This window comes from Fukomys damarensis, unplaced genomic scaffold (assembly GCF_012274545.1).
Source record: "Fukomys damarensis isolate Sample0158 unplaced genomic scaffold, DMR_v1.0_HiC HiC_scaffold_20, whole genome shotgun sequence".
NCBI lineage: Eukaryota > Metazoa > Chordata > Mammalia > Rodentia > Bathyergidae > Fukomys > Fukomys damarensis.
This window is the reverse complement of record NW_022900932.1, coordinates 42829030-42851250: the sequence shown is the minus strand read 5'-3', so window position 1 is coordinate 42851250 and position 22221 is coordinate 42829030. Positions and strand designations below refer to the sequence as shown.

General features: G+C 37.9%; 1 long non-coding RNA gene across 1 annotated transcript in view; it reads left to right on the top strand.

The window, feature by feature from the left end:
- Nucleotides 1-22221, top strand: part of LOC109118295 — a 72421-nt gene that overhangs the window by 48454 nt on the left and 1746 nt on the right. The window lies entirely within an intron of this gene.

The following is a 22221-nucleotide window of genomic DNA, read 5'->3' as shown; positions in this document are numbered from 1 at the left end:
GACTATTCTATAGCATTGTCTGAGTCTTAAGTGCTATATTAGTTTCTTAGAATTATGAGAACAAAAAACTCATCTATTGTAAAGAAAGTAGCATTGGGTTAATATCTCTAATCTTCTATGTTGATACTTTTCCCCATTACAATAAATAATTATAGAATTTTCTTATCTAGGGTAACACTGGGTACCAGTATGTCTAGAACTATTCTAACCACAGGCTTGGTGCTCTTACTAAGCTACTGGCCAGTCCAATGTGATCATTCACACTTGAGACAAAATACTAAATCTCAGTTAGTAGACTGATGATAATCTTCCTGTACTGGGTGGGCACAGGAACCATGGCTTACCAGGCCCCACATGTCTCATACTCAGTCTTCGTGGCCTCTGGCTCTGGGTGTGGGTAACAAGGTGGGGGTCAGCCTGTGGCTTGGTGAATGGGCAGTTGTCACAGGTGATACTGATGGAATTGGAAAATCATATGCACAAAAGTTAGTAAAGTGTGGAATGAAGGTTGTCATGGTCAGCAGACCACAGGATATATTGAATCAAGTTTCCAGTTAGATAAAAGAAAAATTCACATAGGAGACAAGGACCATTACTGTTGACTTTACATGAGAAGATATGTATGATAAAATTAAAACATCCCTGGCAGGTCTTGAAGTTGGTGCTTTAGTGAACAACATGACAATGTCCTATGAGTATACTGAATACTTTTTTGGAAATTCCTGATTTGGACAATGTCATCAAGAGACTGCTAAATGCAGCCCAGCATGCCAGAGGAGACTGGCAGCAGTTTGCGACCCTCTGGTAGGCCCACCCCTTCAGCCCAGCATGCAAAAGGAGCCCAGCCATGTGGGTGCCATCACAGCATTGTTCATTCCACCTCCTGCCCCATGAACAAGAGAAAGAGGGCCTCTCTGAGGCTCCTAGATGAAAACTGAAGCCCACTGGAAAAGTGAAGAAAATTTAGGATAAAGGCACCAACCATAGTTGATAAGTTGGAGGGACCAGCACCTCACATTGGAACCTGGTGTAACTTCAGGGGAAAGACAGGAGGAACCTGCAGTAGAACCTTGCAGAGTTCAACCCAGCAGAAGGTCAGAGATCTCAACTTGGGCCTTGCAGCCAAGAATAAGCCTGAACCTCAGGGGACACCTGCTGGCTTGCCAAGACTAATTAGCTTAGACCTGTCCACTCCTGCCCAGACTACTGTGTCAAAAGAGGCATACCCTGAAGGAGGCCCTCTATTTCTATTTGTATTTTTTATTTTCAAAGTAATGTTTTCCATTTATCTTTAATCATTTAAAAACATTTTAACCTATCTTTTTCTTTTCTCAAATTTTTTCCTTTTTAATCTTCTTTTTCTTATCTGTCTCTCTTTCACTTTCTGTCTCCCACTTTGATCTCCATTACTTTCCCATTTTTTCCTGTTCCTATCCTAATTTGAATTTACTTTCTTTCTTTTCCCTTTCTTCTCTTTATTCTTCTCTCAATTGCCATTAGTTTTAAAGCAAAGTGATTACAATCTCTAGCTACCCTATTGCTGTTAGTTTGTTCTGTTCTTGGGAATATTTTGTTCTGTCTTCTTCTCTTCTCTTCAACAGTTCCCTAGAGTTTGTGTGAACGTCCTGTGTCCTCTGACCTCACTTCTAACCTTTCTCTGTCCTATCTATCCCTCCCTCCCTAGATCCTTCTAAATCCCCATCCTGAAGAGTAAAGTTGCTATACTGAAGAGTTTATTTACTACAAACATATTTTAGGCTGGTCCTTGACATTTATTTCATTTACATGGATAAAGGTGATACATTAATAACTGCCACAAACTGTTATTTTTGAAGTTGTGCTTGATGCTATTGTTTTGCTGATTGCATCACTTGGGCTCAGGTGTTGTGATTGATTTAAATAGTCATCCTTCCTGGTATAATGAAAATGAGTTTGCCTCAGAGACATTAGGGACTCAAAATCTAAAGACCAGCTATATCTGGAAGATTGAAGTATTAACCCAGGAATTAAACCAAGGACAGTAGTACCAACAAAAATAGAAATGAGAAGGCATTTAGATAAGACACAAACACAGACTTCCACCTCACCAAAGATAAACTGTCTTACAAGTCAACCATCTGGACACCCTGAGCTGATAGCACAGGAATTAGACAAATGGATAAACAAAGCTCTAGAAAAATTCAGAACAAATAATTTCCCAGATAACCACAGAGATGGTGAGCAAAATGAAAGACATGATTAGAGACTCTAGAACAGAAACTAACAAAAAAATAGATGAGCTCAGGACCATGATGGAAACCATGAATGCCCAGCATAGAGAAGAAATGAAAACCTTGAATGCCCAACACAGGAAAGAAATGGAACCCATGAAACACATTCAAACAAATATCTAGGCAATTAAAAATTCTATAGAAAGCATTTGCAGCAGGATGAATGAATGTGAAGATTGAATTTCAGATATAGAAGATAGGATTGTAGTCAATGACCATGAAAAGGGAGAAATCAATCCAACAACTGTTAGATGATGCAAAGAAGAATAATATAAGACTGATAAGAATCAATGAAGTAGAGGGAGAAAGTACAAATGACATTAAAAAAAAAAACTGTTCACAAAATGAATGACAGAAAACTTTCCAAACAGAGGGGAAGACTTTGATATACAGATAAGTGAGGGATATAGGACTTCAATTAACCATGATTAAAAAAAAATCTACACCTAGACATATAATAGTCAAGATCCCAGAAACCCAACAGAAGAACAAAATACTACAAGCAGTTAGAGAAAAGAAACAAATCACATGCAAATGAAAGCCCATCGGAATCACAATAGACTTTTCAACACAAACCCTCAGGTCAGGGAGAGTCTGGAGTGAGGTATTTCAAGTCCTAAAAGAAAACAACCTCCAACCTAGACTGATACATCCTGCAAAACTATCTTTCAAAACTGATGGGGAAATAAGATACTTCCATGACAAAGAATACTTGAGAAATTTCATGAACACCATACAGGCACTCCAAACACTTCTGAACAATATCCTGGAAAAAGAAAATGAAGACCACAACTCCATAAGGGTCAACAGAGCAAATATACCAGGTAAGGCAAGGAATTAAAGGGAGAGAGGGAAAAATAAAAAAATAAAATACAATAAAAGAACCAACAACAGGAAAATAACATGACAACAAAAAGTCAATACATAACAGTTATAAACATCAATGTTAATGGCCTCAATTCACCAATTGAAAGAAATAGGCTGGCAGAATGGATTAAGAAGCAAAATTCAACTGCATACAAGAAACCCACTTAATCCACAAAGAAATTCATAGACTTAGAGTTAAAAGGATGGAAAACAGTTCTCCATATGATAGGAGCCTGGAAAAAAGCAGGGGTAGCTATCTTGTTTGCACACAGGATAGATTTAAAATAAAAACTAATTAAAAGAGACAAAGAAAGCCACTACATCCTTGAAAAGGGAACAAGAGGAAGAAATGACAATCATAAATATATATGCACCGGATACTAATGCCCCCAACTTTACAAAACAAATATTAATGGATATAAAAAATGAAATAAGAACTAATACAATTGTACCGGGAGACCTTAATAATCCACTCACACAAATAGTGTCACCATAGATCATCTAGGCAAAAAATCAACAATGAAATAACACAGAACCAAGTCTTAGAACAAATGGACTTAGTAGATGTCTACAGAGTGGCCCACACCACAAAATCAGAATATAAATTATTTTCAACTGCACACAGGTCATTCTCCAAAGTAGACCACGTGCTAGCTCATAGTAAATGCAAAGGAATTAAAATTATCCCCTGTATATTATAAGACCATAGTGCAATTAAACTGGAGATCAATAGCCTCAGAAACTGCAAGAACTTCACAAATACATGGAAATTAAATAACACTCTGCTAAACAACCATTGGGTCACAGAGGAAATTAAAGAAAAATTAGACAGTTTCTACAATTAAATGATAATGCCAATACAACATACAGGAATCTATGGGACAAAATGAAAAAAATTCTATGAGGGACATTCATGACATAAATGCCCATACTAGGAAAACAGAGCAAGCTCAAATAAACAACCTAATGCTTAACCTTAATCTTCTAGAAAAATAAGAGCAAGACAAACCAAAAGCTTGTACAAGGGAGGAAATTATAATGATCAGAGCAGAAATTAATGCAATGGCAATTAAGAGAATGATACAAAGTAATCAGTGAATCAAAGAGTTGCTTTTTTGAAAGAATGAATAAAATCAATAAACCCTTAGCCAATCTTATCAAAAAACGAAAGAAAATGTTCAAATTCATGCACTTAGGAATGAAAAAGGTGAAATCACAACAGATCCACCAGAAAATCCAGAGGACCATCCATACCTACTTCAAAAACCTGTACTCTAATAAAATAGAAAATACAGAAGAAATGGACAGATTCCTAGATACATATGAACTTCCAAAGTTGAGTGAAGAAGATATAAAAATTCTAAACACCCCAATTACATTCAGCGAAATTGAAAATGTAATTAAAACGTTACCAACAAAGAAAAGACCAGGTCCTGATGGCTTTACTGCTAAATTCTACAAGACATTTAGAGAAGAACTATCACCACTACTCTTTAAACTCTTTAATGAAATTGAAATGGAAGCAATACGTCCAAATCAATTACTGGAAGCAAGTGTTTCTTTGGTTCCCAAACCAGGGAAAGACCCAACCAAAACAGAGAACTACAGGCCAATCTCCCTAATGAACATAAATGCAAAAATCCTCAATAAGATACTGGCAAACAGAATACAGAAGATCATTGAGAAGATCATACACCTTTACCAAGTCAGATGTATCCCAGGGATGCAAGGATGGTTCAATATATGTAAGTCAATAAATGTAATACATTATATTAACAGAGTGAAGGACAAAAACCATATGATCATCTCAGAAGAATCACTAGACAAAGTTCAACACATATTCATGATAAAAACCCTGCAGCAATTGGAAGAGATGATCTTTATCTCAACCTGAAAAGCCTATCTATGAAAGACCAACAGCCAGTATCATTCTAAGTGGTCAAAAACTGAAAATCTTCATGCTAAAATCAGGAACAAGACAAGGATATCTGCCATCACCACTCCTGTTCAATATCATTTGGGAAACATTAGCCACAGCAATTAGATAAGAGAAAAAAAAATAAAAGAAATAAAGATAGGAAAGGAAGAAGTCACTATTTGTTGATGATATGATATGCTACATAGAAGACCCAAAAAACTCTGCCAAAAGACATCTAGACTTAATTGATACATTGACTCAAGTAGTGAGATACAAAGTCAACACTCAAAAATCAATAACCTTCTTGTACACAAATAACAGACTCACTGAGAGAGAAATTAGGGAAACAATTCCTTTCACAATAACCCACAAAAAAATGAAATATCTAGGAATCAATCTAATGAAGGAAGCAAAATCTCTCTACACTGAAAACTACAGCACTATGAAAAAAGAGATAGAGGAAGATATAAGAAGATGGAAAGACATCCTTTGCTCCTGGGTAGGAAGAATCAACATAGTGAAAATAGCCATACTTCCAAAATTTCTATATAGATTCAATGCAATCCTGATTGAAATCGCAACAGTATATTTCACAGAATTTGAGAAAATGCTCCAAAAATTCACTTGAAACAAGAAGATTCCTAGTATAGCAAAAACCATGCTAGGCAAAAGAGACATGGCAGAGAGTATCACAATTCCCAACTTGAAACTATACTACAAAGCCACTAAGCTAAATCTTCAGCACTTCTTGATTTAAATATATGGCATGATTGAATTACAAAGGTAAATGGGCCAAAAAGTACATTGAAACCTGCAGCTTCCTTTGGTGCCATTGAAACCCTGGACCAGGGGATGAACCCCCAGGCTTCTTTTTTTCTGCTGCACTAATGCTGCTTATGTATATAACATAAGCTACTTCTGTAATAGTAAGAGTACCATACAAATGACATTGTACTTTTTAAATTGGCAACCTATAGATACGGATAGGACTGATACTAATAAAAATGATATAACAACAACAAAAAAGAGATGTTCTACTCTTTACAGAGAGTGGCCTATAATTTCCAACTAATGAATAGATAACTGCAGGAAAGCTAAGTCAGGGGAAGTCCTGGGCCATCTAAGAGCTTTTAATCTTCAGTAAGGAGAGATGGCCACTGATGGTATCCTGGAAGAGAATATAAAGTGATTTAGGAACACTAGATGTAATCTCCCAAGGATGGCAGCTGCTAAATAAGAACTGGCAACTCAACCTCCCTAGGAAAAACATCATTTTAAAATAAAGTATATCATTTGATATATTTATTTATTTTTAATGAAAAATATTTATTTTATTTTTTGTGGTACTGCTGATCAGATGCAGACCTTTACATGCTAGGCAAGTGCTCTACCACTTGAGGTACAACCCCCAGCCCCCCAAATACTTATTGCTCATAGAATTTTAAGAATGAAATCATGAGCACCAATAATTAAAGCTTGGCAAATCCAACCTCTATAATGGAATTAAACTTATAAACCAAAAATGTGTGTTTGTCTGTCCCCCATGCTTTCCTTCCAGTTGCTCTATGTGCTGCAGCAATGCTGTGTGGCATTTGGGCTTGATTACTGGTGACTTGATGGAAGTACAAAATCAGAGGAAAGACTCCAGATTGTGAAAGAGTTCAACAGTACACAAGATGTTAACATTTGCCTTATTTCTTCAGGAGGACTTTCTTCTTCTGTGGAAATCCTCTGGAGACTGATTGTTGGGGATTTCTATTTGTATCATCTGGCTTTGCCTTCTGCATGGTTTCCCACCCAAGGCCAGGGAAAAAGTTTGTAACTTCTGTTTTTTTGTCACTGTATGCAAGAATTGACTTTTTACATTAAGTCATTACATAAATAAATGACAAATAATATAATAAATACATTCTTCAGCTGTGTTTTGTAAAAGACAAGTTCAGTTATTGTTAATTTTCTCATTTTGCAGTGGATTACATTTACAGTGGTACAGTTCACAATCTTCTTTCCACAATTCTGGTAACAAACCAAATTGTCCAAGAACTGAATCAAATTCAGTGCTTATCATTTAAAATATTTTAAAAAGAATATTTGAGAAAACACAATTTAAAAATGTTTATAGAAATTGTAACAGAATCATCATGAATAATAGACAAATATGGGAGAGTGCATTTTGTTATGTTTTGCAAAACAAGAGTTGGAAGGGATCTTTGAAATCTTTTACTGAAGGGATTTTAGACACATCTGGGGATGTGACCTTTCCTGAATAACTTCAGATCTCTGATAAATGTTCTCCACAGATACAGCAAGCACCCAACTTATGAATCTTTAACTTGCAAAGTTTCATGGATACTAACACGCCTCACATTACAAATATTTGTAGATTCAAACAAATCACTGAAGTAGCTCACATGTCTTCCAGACATTGTCACAATTGTGCTGCTGTGTGCTTATGGTACAGTGTGATAGTGTACAGTAGTACAATGCTATTGGAGGCTTTATTTGTGTGTGTGTTTGGCTTTTTTAAATGCCTTACATTGTATATTTGTATCAAAGGTGTATAAGGTTCATTCTGTAAGACTCCAAACAAATCTGACTTATGAACATTATCCTGAAATGGAACTTGTTTATAAGTTGGGCACTTACTGTGCCAGATCTCTTACTGATTACATTTGTTGTTTTGCCTGCCCAAAATACTTTCTTTTTAAAAATAACACTCAAATTTTATTTTAGGGAATCACTCTTACCTCACACTCTATCTACATTCATGGGTTCCAGGTGTGGGCACATGGTCCATATTTGGTCAATCAGAGCTTTCTATCCTCAGCCACAATAATTACATGAGAGATTAGGCACTTGGTCAATGAGCATCAGCCCTGAACATTTGCTAGAACTACTGGCAAAGAGTAGTTCCCGATCTTTCTCAGGGCCTCGCTAAACTGGAAAGATTTACATTGGAGCTGCTGATAGGTAGTTTTCCAACATGAAACGAGGGATTGATTTAGGAAGAAATCAACACAAAAGAAAATAGAACCAAGAGTCAGAGAATGACAGGTTTATGAAAATGTCATCTAGAACTTCCAGGAAGATGACAGAGTGGTGAACAGCAGGGAAAGAGTCTCTCTGAGATTTGGTGTCCAGATGTTGGAGCATAGCAATGTGAGGAAGAGAAGGACAGAAGTGGGTCACTGGGACCTAGCAAAGATCTGAAGCAAGAATTGAAGCTCAAGGGGAGAATGAAGAGAGAGAGACTTCAATGAAGAACAAGGAGGAGGCAAGTGGCACTTTCTCCCTGAGCCCTGACTCAATGCATGGGAAGGGAGACTCAAACATGCAGCTAAACTATTTCTGAGGATCCCAAGGCCCTCCACAGAGAAATGCATGAGTGGAACAGAGCAGTGGACACAGTGGACTGCAGTGATTGTTTGTCATTTTCTGCATTCGATGCTATCATTGCTGGCTGGATTACTTTGGCCCAGGTAACATAGCTCTTTTAACAAGTTGTTCTTCCTGGTGAGCCAAGACTGAGATCGCCTAAGGGTAATAAATGGTACTATAGACCATTGCCAAAAAACTAGGGGCTAGACTGAATAGGCAGCAACTTCTCATCCCCTCTAAATTGAAGAGATAGGATATTGTAACAGACTCAAAACGCAAAAGTCAGCTACACCTGGAAGACATCTATGAGAAGTTAGGGTTCTAAATACTATCAATAAAGCTACTTGGCATAAGCAATTTGTAAGCATCAACCTGGGATTTAAACTAAAAAAAAAAAAGAAAGAAAAGGAAATAAGAAGACACTTAAGGAAGATGATGCAACCCCAAACTTCCAGCTCTCCAAAAGAAAACATGGGGGTGGGCAATAAAACAGAAAACTTGAAACCCACCCACTTGGACTCTTTGAAGTAACAGCAGAAATAACAAAGCAGATGAATGAGGTGCTAGAAAAAAATAAAAACCAAAATAATTTCTCAGATAACTACAGAGTTGGTGACCATAATGAAAGACATGCATAAGTGACTAGGGCAGATACAGATTTAAAAAAAAAAAAAAGAGGACATTAGGAAAATTATAAAAGCCATGAATGTCCAACATAGGAAATAAATGGGATTCATGAAATGGATTCAAACATATATCCAGGAGATTAAAAATTCCATTGAAAGTATATAGAGCAGAATGAGCCAGTGTGAGAATGTGAGGACAGAATATCATATAGAGAAGACAGAACTGTAGTTAGTGACCATGAAAAGAAAGATTTCTTAAAAATAGCAAGGGACCATGAAAAATCAATCCAACAGCTGCTAGATGATGCAAAAAAGAATAACATAAGATTGATTGGAGTCAATGAAAAAACAGGCAGTAACACAAACAACATAAAAAACCCATTCACAGAAGTAGTGGCAGAAACTTCCCAAGCAGGGGAAAAAACTTGACCTACAGATAAGTGAGGTATACAGAACTTTATTTAGCCACAATTTAAAAAAACTACACAAAGGCATATGACAATCTAGATTCCAAATATTCAATACAAGAATAGAATATTAAAAGCTGTTAGAGAAAAGAAATAAATCGCCTATAAAGGAAAGTCCATCAAATCTCAGCAGAGGTCTCAACACAAACTCTCAAGTCAAGGAAATCTTGGATTGAAGTATTTCAAGTCCTAAAAGAAAACAACCTCCAACCCAGATTGATCTATCCTGCAAAACTATCTTTAAAAATTGATGGAGAAATAAGATAGTTCTATGACAAAGAACACCTGAAAAATTCATTATCACAAAATCAGCACTTCAAAGTGGTCTGAAGGACATTTTAGAAAGAGATAACAAGGACTACAACTCCATGAATCCCAACAGAATGAATCTAATAGGCAAGACAGCAATTAAGGGGGGGGGTGAGGGGAACTCACCACAGGAAAATAACATGATGAGGATCAGTCAAAATATATATCAGTTATAACCATCAACATACATGGTCTTAATTCACCAATCAAGAAGTGGTTTTTGTTGTTGTTGTTGTTTTGCCTTTTTTTTGGGGGGGTATTGGGGATTGAACTTGGGCCCTTGTGCTTGTAAGGCAGGTGGCAGAACCTCTGAGCCAAATCCCTGGCCCTCAATTAACCAATCAAAAGAAACATACTGGTAAATAGACTAAGAAGCAAGACCCAACAATATGCTGCATACTAGAAACACATTTAATTCAAAAAGAAATTCATAGACTGAAAGAGGATGGAAATCAATACTCCATGCAACAGGAACCTGGAAAAAAAGCAGGGGTAGTGATTCTATATATAGACAAAGTAAATTTCAAGTCAAGACTGATTAAGAGAGACAAAAAAGGTAAGTGTATCCTTGTAAAGGGAACAATCCAAGAGGAAAAGGAAACAATCATAAATATATACGCATCTAACTATATAAAACAAGCATTAATGGGCATGAACTAAATACATAGCCACTAATACAATTCTAATAGGGGATCTCAATACTCCACCCTTACAAATAGACTGATCAACTAGACAGAAATCTACAAAGAAATATCAGAACTGAACCAAACTTTTGAATAAATGGACTTAGTAGATGCCTATTGAGGGTTCTACCCCACAACATCAGAATACACATTCTTCTTTGCTGCACATGGGGCATACTCCAAATTAGCCCGTGTACTATCTCATGCTTAAATAAATGCAAAGGAATTGAAATTATTCCATGCATATTATCAGATTATAGTGCAATGAAACTGGAAATCATTGGCAAATGAAATAAGAACTTCATAAACACACAGAAATTAAATGATACCCTCCTGAACAATCAATGGGTCATACGTGAAATTAAAGAAGAAATTAGGCATTTTGTGCAATTAAATGATAATGCCAATACAACATACCAGAACTTATGGGACACAGTGAAAGGAGTCCTCTAAGGGAAATTTATAGTGGTGAATTCCCATATTAGAAAATCAGAGCAAGCTCAAATAAATAACCTAATGCTGAACCTCAAGATTCTAGAAAAGAAAAGCAAATGAATCCCAATTCTCATATGAGAGAGGAAATTATAAAGATCAGAGCAGAATTTTTTTTTATATACCAGGGATCAAACTCAGGACCTTGTGTTTGCAAGGCAGGCAGTGACAACCCTGAGCTAAATTCCTTGCCCCCAGAGCAGAAATTAATGCAATGGGGAATAAGAAAATAATACAATGAATCAATTAATCAATTGACCAGTTGATTTGGTTCTTTGAACAATGAAAATTGACAAACCCTTAACCAACCTTATAAAAAAACGGGGGGGGGAGAAAAGACTCAAATCTAGGAATTAGGAATCTGCAATTAGGAATTAAAAGTATGAAATCACAAAACATCCTGCAGAATTCAAGATCATCAATACCTACTTTGAGAATCTGTATTCTAATAAGACAGAAAACACAGAAGAAATGGATAGATTCCTAGATATATATGAATTACCAAACTGAATCAAGAAGATATAAAAGTTTTAAATAAAATCAATATCAGTTGATGAAATTGAAGATGTAATTAAAAACCTATCAATAAAGAAAAGCCTAAGCCCTGACAGATTTACTGCTGAATTCCACAAGAGATTTATAGATGATCTAATGCTGCTACTTCTCAAACTCTTGTTTGTTTGTTTTTGGTTTGTTTTGGTACCAGTGGTTGAACTCAGGTCCTTGTGCTTGTGAGGCAGGCAGCATAATCACTGGGCTAAATCCCCATCCCACTTCTCAAACTCTTTAATGAAACTGAAAGGGAAGCAATACTCCCAGACTCATTCCTGGAAGCAAGCATTAGCCTGATACCAAAATCAGAGAAGGATCCATCCAAAAGGGACAGCATAGGCCAGTCTCCCTAGTTAATATAGATACAAAAATCCTCAATAAGTTATGGGCAAACCAAATGCAGCAAAGCATCAAAAAGTTTATACACTATGACAATAAGTAGGATCTATCCCAGGATGCAGGAATGGTTCAACATACACAAATCAATAAATGTGATGTACCATAGTAACAGATCTAAGGACAAAACCATATGATCATCTCAATAGATGCAGAAAAAGTGTTTACAAAGTTCAACACCTGTTCATGATAAAAGCCCTAAAGAAAACTAAAACAGGTAGTCTTTATCTCAAGCCAATAAATCCATCTATGACAGACCAACAGTCAATATCATACTAAATGAACAAAAACTAAAAGTTTTCACTCTAAAATCAGGAACAAGACAAAGGTGTCCACTGTCACCACTCTTATTCAGTATAGTTCTGGAAACATTATCTAGGGTAATTAGACAAAAGAAAGAAATAAAAGGAATAAGTTTAGGAAAGGAGGAAGCTAAACTATTATTGTTTGCACATGATATGCTACTCTACATAGAAGACCCCAAAAGCTCCACAAAAAGACTTCTAGATTTAGTAACTAAACTCAGAAGTGTAGCTGGATACAACACTCAACACTCAAAAATCAGTAGCACTTCTGTACACAAATAACAAACTCACTGAGAGAGAAATTAGGGAAACAACACCCTTTGCAATAGCATAAAAAAATGCCTAGGAATTGACTTGATGAAGGAATAAGACCTTCATGTGGATTACTACAGTACACTGAAAAAAAGAGGTCAAAGAGGATATCAGAAAATGGAAAGATATTCTTGTTCTTGGGTAGGAAGAACAAATATAGTAAAAATGAGCATACTTCCAAAATTATTATACAGATTTAATGCAATCTTGATCAAAAATTCAAAAGCATATCTCACAGAATTAGAAAAAACAATCCTAAAATTCATTTGGAACCAGAACAGACCTAAAAGTAATTTTGGGAAATAAAGTCAAGGCAGAAAGCATCACAATTCCTGACTTGAAACTATGCTACAAAGCTACAGTGATAAAACCAGCCAAAAAAAAAAAAAAACCCAAACAAAAACAAACAACAAATCCCAGATACCAGGATCAATGGAACATATTAGAAGATAGAAAAATAACTCCAAACACACTCAACCACCTTATCTTTGACAAAGGAACCAAACACTTTCACTGGAAAAAAGATAGCCTCTTTAGTAAATGGTGCTGGAAAAACTGGCTTTCCACATGCTGAAGACTAAAACTACATCCATATCTTTTGCCATGTACTAAACTCAAATCAAAATAGATCAAAGATCAAAGATCTAAACATAAAGACTAAATCTGCTGGAAGATAAGGAGACATGGGTGCTGATAAAGACTTTATTAATACAACCCTGATCGCACAGGAAATATCACAAAGAATCAACAACTGGAATTTTATTAAAAAGCTTTTGCACAGCAAAGGAACCACCAACACAGTAAGAAACAACCCACAGAATGGGAAAAAAATTTTGCCAGAAGTTCTTCTGACAGAGGTATAATATCTAGACACTTCTCAGATGAAGTAGAAACAGCAAATAAATATATGAAAAATGCTCAACTTCACTGCTTATTCAAAGGATGCAAATTAAAACAAGGCTGTGATTCCATTTCACTCCAGAAAGAATGGTTATTATCAAGAGGTTAGCCAGTAACAAATGATGATGAGACTGTGGGGAAAAAGCAACTTCTCCACTATTGGTAGGAACATAGACTGGTGCAATCACTGTGGAAATCAATATGGAGATTCCTCAAAAAACTAAAACTAGAGGTTCCATTTGAGCCAGCTATTCCTTTTTTTTGACATCTTTCCAAAAGAATTAAAAGCATCATACCACAGTGATATATGCACACCCATGTTTATAGTGGCACAGTTTTAGAAGTTAAATCTTGGTAATAGCTCAACTGCCCAATAATTGAGGAATGGATAAAGAAGATGTGGTTTTTTTAATACAGTGGAGTACTATTCTGCCGCAAAGAAGGTTAAATTTGCGACATTTCTAGCTAAATGGATGCACCTTGAGACCATACTCTTAAGTGAAAAAATCAGAAACGTGTTTGAATTCCACATTATTTCTCTGGTAAAAGAAATTGAAAGTGGAAATAAGGACCAAAATGTATAATAGATATTGGGAAATGGGAAAATAATATTCAAATCAGAAGGGGAGCAAGGGAGGGGGAAGAGGAAAAGAAAGAAGGGACATAGAAAAAAAGAGCATAGAAGGAAAAAACGGAAACAGCTTTTGTAAATAAGGAGAGGAAGAGAGGTTGAGGGGGGATGGGAAAGAAAGAAGAAGAAAGATATATTATGTAGAGGTACAAATACCCTATGATGAATGTTATTATTATGTATATTTAAAATGTACCAATAAATGTTTTGCTTAAAAAAAAAGAAAGAAAATATGTAAGCATCTTGCTCAAGTGTCTCAAAGCATGAAGCATCATTTACATGCCTCAGTTTTGCATTTTAGCTGGGTTAGTGGGGTTTCTGTAACTTACAACCACAAAAACCTCTGACCACTATGATTCTTCAGGGGTCAGAATCTAGAGTACAGAAATGACTGTGTCTATTTAGGAAAATCTTGATATGTCAGACATACCCAACTGTATTATTTAATTTCCTATTGGTAAGATCAAATATTTGACATGCACAGCTTAAAGGAGGAGAGGTTTATTTCAGCTCACAGTTTCAGAGGGTTCAGTCCATAGTCAGCTGACTGCAAAACAGAAACATCACAGCAGAGGGCCTTGAGGAGGAAGGCTGATAAACTCACAACACTGGGAAGCAGAGAGCAGGGGGAAAGGCCACAGAGGGACCAGATATAGTCCTCAAGGTCCCAATACACCCAGATGTGTGCTTCATTAATCTTCAGCATCTCTCAAGACAATTAAGATTAACCATCTTATCCACTGGCAAATGACAGGGTTTGAGAACAGGAAATGGGAATATTTTTTCCTCACTAGAGCACTTTTAGTTAAAAATAGCATATACTAATTAGTCTAGGAAGTTCAGTCACATGGCTAGAATATAATAAGCCTAAGTTCAATTCTGTTCTCTTTTAGAAAAATATATAATATATACTATAATAATTATATTATATGTTATAATTATTTTATAAATATATATTATATTATTATAATTATATGTATATATACTTAAAGTAAAGGCATACATTACTTTAAGTATAACTTTACTACCAGAGACAATATGGTACGATTGCTTCATTTTTTTAATTAGTGGACAATGACTATACAGATTAATGTGTTTCATTTTGGCAGAATTATACATGCACATAACATAGTTTAATCATTTTCACCACCTTCATTAACCCCTGTCCTACACTCCTCCCTAGTTTCACAGTTTTTGTTTCAATGAGTGTAATACATCTTGATGCTGTCGCCCTATTAGCTGCTCTTATAACCTCCTGACCCCCTTTTTCTCTTCTTCTTATGTATTACTAGTTTTCTTCTACTTTGTCATTAGATTCCACATATTAGGGAGGAAGTGATAGTTGTCCTTCTGACTCCGATTTATTTTGCTCAACATGATGATCTCTAGGTCCATTCATTCAGGATTCTTTCATTATATCATTCAGGAAAATCTAACCCAATTTTTCTTTCTTTTCTTTTTTTCTTTTCTTCTTTTTTTTTTTTTGGTACCACAGATCGAACTTGGCCTCTTGCCCTTGTGAGGCAGGCAGTGGAACCACTGGGCTAAATTAGCGGCTCTATTTAACTTTTATTGACACAAAAGCCAGAATGAAAGTCAGAAGGGGCTTATTTTCTACAGTATTCCCTCCACTAACGGTAAAACTGACTACATTTCATCAAAAGCAAGTTTTATTAAAACACAAATAATTTCCATGAGGCAAGAGTCCCTTGATAAGAATGCATGGATTCTACAGACCATGACTTTCGCGGTCTCCCATGTTTGAACAGGAGAATGCTAGTGGGTGGTCTGTTCACTTCACTCTTCACATCTACCTGCCCCACCCTTGTTGGGGTGAGTTTGGCTGCCTCTCAGTAGAATGCCCTGGATTTTTGTTCTACTTCTTCTAGAATTCCACAGACACCCCTTGTTTTCACAGAGAAGGCTGTGATGGTACAGAGGAATCTTCCAGCTAACCTGTTCAATGGTTGTTTCCTGCGCAACACTGTACTACTACAATAAATTAGTAATTCATACTAATTTAGGAAAAGAAAGAAAGGGTCTGATGCAGGCTTCTGGCCAGACTTGCTGGCTGTATGCTTGTGGACAAGTTACTAATCTTATCAGTAAAATGAAAATATAAATAGTGTTAATTTTTTATTGTGTGACAAAATATTTGAGAAAATCACCTTAGAGAAGGAAAGATTTGTTTTGGCTCATGGTTTGAGAAATTTCAACCATATTTGGCTGGTTCCCAGGCAGAAGCATTGTGGTGGAGGGCACGGAGCAAAGCTGCTTACCTCATGATAGCCAGGAAGCATAAGGAGAGGAGGCAAGGACTAGGAAGAGCGGACAAGAGGAAGAAGGAGGAGGAGTGGTAGGAGAGGGAAAGGAAAGAGGAAGAGGCCAGGAACCAGATATAGTCACTAAGGTCACACCCAAGGATTCATACCCTTCAAGTAGACTTCACCTGTTTCCATTCTATTATCTATCTGCCATCTATCATCTATCACTTATCTATCATCTATATCTATCTGTCTGTCTACTTATCTATCATCTATGTATCTGCCTCTAGGGTAAAGGACATGGACAATAAAGGACTCCAGTGCCTGGGATCTGGTACTATGAGGAGGACTGATATCTGGGACACAGTTTTCTGGGAATTATTGTTTAAAGCCTTAGGCCAGGAGGATACTCCCTTGGGTGCCTCACTGAGCAGTATTGACCAGAATCTGCATTCCTCTCTGGAGATAAATATTTCAAAAGGCTTAGACTTTTTTTGAAAATGTTATCAAGTTTCTTGTTCTCAGCCAGGCCTGGTGGCTCACTCCTATAATCCCAGCATTTAGGAGGCGGAAATAGGAGGATCACCAAAAGTTCAAGGTCAGCCTGAGCTACTAGGGAGACCCTGTCACAAACAAACAATCAAACGAACAAAACAAAACCAAAAAACCAGAAAGTCTCTTGCCCTTCATGGATTCGTTAAATTAGTTTCCATTTTTCAGTTTTATGAGCCAGGTCGTAGGTAAATCTGCATATGTGTGTGTATTTTAAGAATTGACTCAGGAAACAAGTTGTGTCTATTTCACTTTCCAACCCACCCTGGTTACCTGGGGGAGCCAGCAGCCTGTTCAGACCCATTCTTTTGTGGCAATCCTTGGCCAGGATTCTTTTGAGGCTGGGAACTCACTGCAGAGGATATACTTCCTTCTCAGATATGCAAACAGAAATGCTGAAGCTACTAGGCTTCAGTGCTTAGATTTCTTCTAGTTCTACTGACCTTCTACAAAGTAGGACTGTTTCAGAAGCTTAAGGGTGGAGTGGTATGAAAAAGTCACAGATGCCCAGGACACACTCCTGATCTTGGGATAACCTGGTGGAAGAGATGGATATGTCAACAACTAAGGACAACACAAGGTAGAAAGATCACATGGCTGAAGGATCCAAGGAGTGAAAAAATGACAGTGGGAGATTAAGAAAGACAGGCAAAGAGAACAACGAAGAGAAAAGGCTGATAAAGCTGGGGCCAGGTGGAAACCTCTTTTCCTGATGGGATAAAAGGGCTGGCTGTCATCCTTAGCACCTTTATTTATAGTGTAGAGATAAGGAAAGCTCAGGGGGAGGTTAAAGGGGATGCCTGTGATTGGAACAGGGAAACAGCTAGGGGCTACAGGACTTGATGGTTTTCTGGCGAATGGGCAGGAAGGAAGATAGACCTCTTCTCAGCCAGGCCTTGCTCACCATGCCCTCTTGTCACCTGTTCTCCCATGGGACCCTGCCTTATCCTCAGGAGGAGGCAAATTAGGCCTGGCTGTAGTGATCTACAGCGCAGTGCTCCCAGCAATAAGCTGTGTTCATCATAAAAGCAATGGGCTGGGCAAGCCAGATGAATAAGAAATCACATTTAACTGATTGGATGAGGACTAAAATTTCTAAAGATAGACAAGTTGAGGAAAGGGTCTTGTAGGTAGTAGAACAAGCTGGGCACAGAAACATGTAGGTATTTAGATAAGGATTGGCAAGTTGTATGGGCAGGGAGAGGACAAAATAGAGAATAATGGAATAGGTGGAGAAGGGCTACTTTAGGTCTTCAAAATGTGACATCTCTGGAGGTTCTCCTACCCTTGGCACCTTCCAAACTTCCTATCCCTGTCCCCCTTCCTGTCCAACTGTTATGGTATAGATCTGGAATGGCCACCAAAATTCTGTTCAGAGATGGGGCCTTTTGACTGTTATTGGATCATGGAGTGCTAGATTTATCAGTAGATTAATCCACTCACTATTTGTGTCAGGGGTGGGGCTTGGTTAGAGGAATGAGTCACACACACCTAGAAGGGCGTGCACTTGTCCCTGGCCCTCCATCCTTTATTCCCTACATGATCCTTCTGCTATGATTTTTTTTTTTTTTGAGACAGGGTCTCACTATGTAGTTGAGAATGACCTGGAACTCGCTATACAGCCCAGGCTGGTCTCGAACTCATAGTGATCCTCTTGCCTCAGCTTCCCGAGTGCTGGGATTACGGTGTGCACCACCACACCTGGCTCTGCTATGATGTTTTTGTCTTGGAGCCAACTAACCATGGACTGAAACTGAGCCAAAATAAATCTCCTTTAAGTTGTACATGTTGTCCTGCAATGAGAAAGTGTCTAATACACCTCCTCTCTCCCTCTCTCTCTCTCTCTCTCTCCTATTTCCTTTAGACTATGTAGTTTCTCACTCTTGCTTTTTTCTGAGTTTTTACTTCAGACTCCTCTTACTTTTCTGACCAACTTTTCACTCTTGTGGTACATGGGCCACTTGGCTGCCCCAAAATAGTGTCTTAGCTCTCTAGCCATCACTGTGGTAGCATTTGCTCTTGCCGCCCTACCCGGACATCCTCTTCTGGGTTGATACCTCACCCTGCACCTGCTGTGGGTATTTGTCAGTGATAGCTTGTGTGTACTCTTCTCTGGAGGCTTGTCCTTATTGAGCTGGAACCTTCTCTTGTGATGATCCAGTGAAGCACTAACTAGTCCATACTTCATGCCCCAAGGCAGGACATATCTGTGCTACAATTCAAATTCTTGAATCGCTATAGGATCGGGTTGTAGTCACCCTTCTCTTGTCTTTGCCCAGCATCTTCCTCTCCCCTATACTGCTCTTCTCACTTCATTATAGCTGTGTTTTGAGAGCGCTCCAACAACAAATCCCTCTACTTCTAGGAGCCCAAGTTAAGATTACTCCCTTGCAAATCTGGTGCCTGTGCCTAATTGGCTCAGGACAGAGAACTTCTTCATTGAACACATGGACTTGAAATTACTCGATGTCCAATCAGCAGTGTCTGGAGAGGAGACAGAGTTTGTATAAGACAGGAACAACATCCTGCTGCTCAATAATTCTTAGATTTATTTTCTCTACCTGCATTCTCATGTCTTTCTCTCCCATCCACAGTCTCAGGTTGGGGTTTCAGAGTAATTTTTTGAATGGACTGTCTGAGTACTAGAAGGCCTAAGTGATAGTCTAAAATCAGCTAGCTCATTTTGCCGCTGTGGGCCTGAGGCTTTGAGGTAAATTAGAGAGTCAGTTTGTTAACTTCTATAATTGATTATTTTCTGAGAATCTAGGCCTTTGATCTCTGCCTCCTTGAATGTAGCACAATGCCTGGTACAGGTAAAAAACAAAGGCATCAAATTGAGAAAAAATGAAACAAATGACATTAATTCATAGAGTAAAGAATGACTGAGGGCTGGGGATTTAGCTCAGTGGTTCTGCCATCTGCCTTGCAGGTACAAGGACCTGAGTGCAATCCCCAGGACCAAAAAAAAAAAAGAGTGGAGCATGATTGAAAAGTGTACAATATTGTGGCTGTGGAGTCACTTAGCAACACTCATCCCTTGGCAAGTGCTCACATGCACCGGTTCCATGAGAAGCAATTTGTGTTTTCTGATTACTGTTGCTGTGTAACAAATCACTCTGAAATGCAGGCATTTAAAAGAGCAATTTTATTATGCTCTTAGAGTCAGTAGGTCAGGAAGTTGGACAAGGGTACCATGGGGATGGATGGCTTTGCTCTGCTCCATAATGTCTGTGGCCTCAGTTGGGAAGCTCTGATGTCTGGTTGTAACGACAGCAGGAGCTGGAACCGCTGGAGACATCCTCACTCACAGTACTGGTGGTCAGTGATGACTGTTGGTGAGACATCAGTTGGAGCACTTGGCCAAAGCACTGGCTTGTAGATTCTCTGTGGAGCCTGGGCTTCAGCACAAAATGGTGGCCCTAGGCTAGTTTGACTTGTACATAGTTGATGAGGGCTCCATGAACAGTGTCCCAGTTTATAAGGCAGAAGCATCACCATTTTTACAACAGCCTCAGAATTCAACTGTATGGTTTCCATTACATTCTATTGACTACAAGCAAGTAGAAAACCCACCAGGATAGGACAGGTGCGTTAGGCACCTCCTCTTGATGGGGTGGGGCAAGGGTCTCACAGAGCACAGGGGATGGGAGAAAATGTGGCCATATTTGGAAAATACAAACTGCTGCACATGCACATCCTCATTCAATCCTTCCCTTGTTCTTGAATGTAAGTACTATTGTCCCTCTTTACAAACGAAGAACAGGCTCACCTCAATTAAGTACCTGGCCTATGGATAAAGCCAGTGCATGGCACAGCTGGATTTAAATCCAGTTTGTATAGAACAGGTGCTCTCCAACAGCATACAATTCTGCTTATAGGAAAAGAGAACTAAGCAAAGAAAGAGACATTTTAAGGCTAGTTCTCCCTAGCTGTAGGTTCAGAAATGGGTAAGCGTTCTTTTCCTCTATAAACCTTCATGTCAGATTAATATCTTTTCTGTATGGTAAAGAATTCTGGTTCTTGTGCATAATTTCCCAGGATGTTGCTGCCAGGAGGCTGTGTAAATATTGTTGGTGCGGATTGTTTGATGATTTGGTCTGCAAGATCTCTGCTGGGCAAAGAGGCTATTGTCTGCCTGCCTCTACCCAGTGGTATAGCAAAAGAGTCTGGAGACATTTAGTAGGAACAAACCCTGACCCCTTCATAAAGGCAGCACACGCAACTAGTTCTGCCAGGAATATCTTCTGTCATGACCCCGTTTTGTTTGTTTGTTTGTTTGTTTTCTTTTCTTTTTGGTACTGGGGCTTGAACTCAGGACCTTGCACTTGCAAGGCAGGCATGACCCTGCTGAGCTAAAGCCCCGGCCCCATGATCCCCTTTTGAAATTATACTTTTGCTTTAAATTTAAGCAAGGATGACAATGTCCCAGAAATTATACTTAATACTCCCAGATACTTATAATCTGAAATGCTCACATGATTCCTGGCACTCATTGCTTACTCTGTAAGATTTTGTATTATAACCCAATTAATCTTTTAAGACCCCAGAGAGCAAGGATCAGGTGCTGCTCTTCCTTAATACTCCTCCCCAACCATTCTTCATTCTTAGTAAATATCCGCTAAATACTCACTAATCAGGCCTCATATGTTTAGTATAAGAGAAGAGTCTGCATGCTTCTTAAAAAGCACTTTTTGAGAGCCCTTTACATCACAGGCATTGTGCAAGGTGCCAAGGACTCATAAGATCTAGAAGCAGAAATTCAGGAAAAAAAATCAAAGATGAGCCTTCTGGTCACTGTGCAGCAGGTCCATAACATAAAATTTGCTTCCTTGATGCACAGCATCCTTGATCAGGTTAGGGGTTTTCATAGAAGGTACATTTGAGGCAAATGCTATAAAGTTACAATTTCTATATGCTGCTAGATTATTCTAGAGTCAGACATTTAGAAAGTCACTGAAAAGGGATTTTTAAATCCTCAAGTTTGATTTTTAATTTCTTCAAATTGTCCAGACATTTTTTTTTAGCTGGGGCTATCAAAGAAGTCTTCTTTTTAATTTAATTAGGCTTTTTGTAACTGGCAAAATTTCTCTACTTTTCTTTTAATTTGTCAAAATTTCACTTCAGATGTCCCTAAAATCCATTACCTCTAGAAATACCTTTGTACATTCCAAATCAGCTGATACAGCCATAGTAAATCTGTTTGTAAATCATGGGGTAATCAACCTCAGTGTTTTATCTTCGCTCATTGTTCACATCATAAATTCTTGATCCAAATATAACCCTATTATATAAAACTATT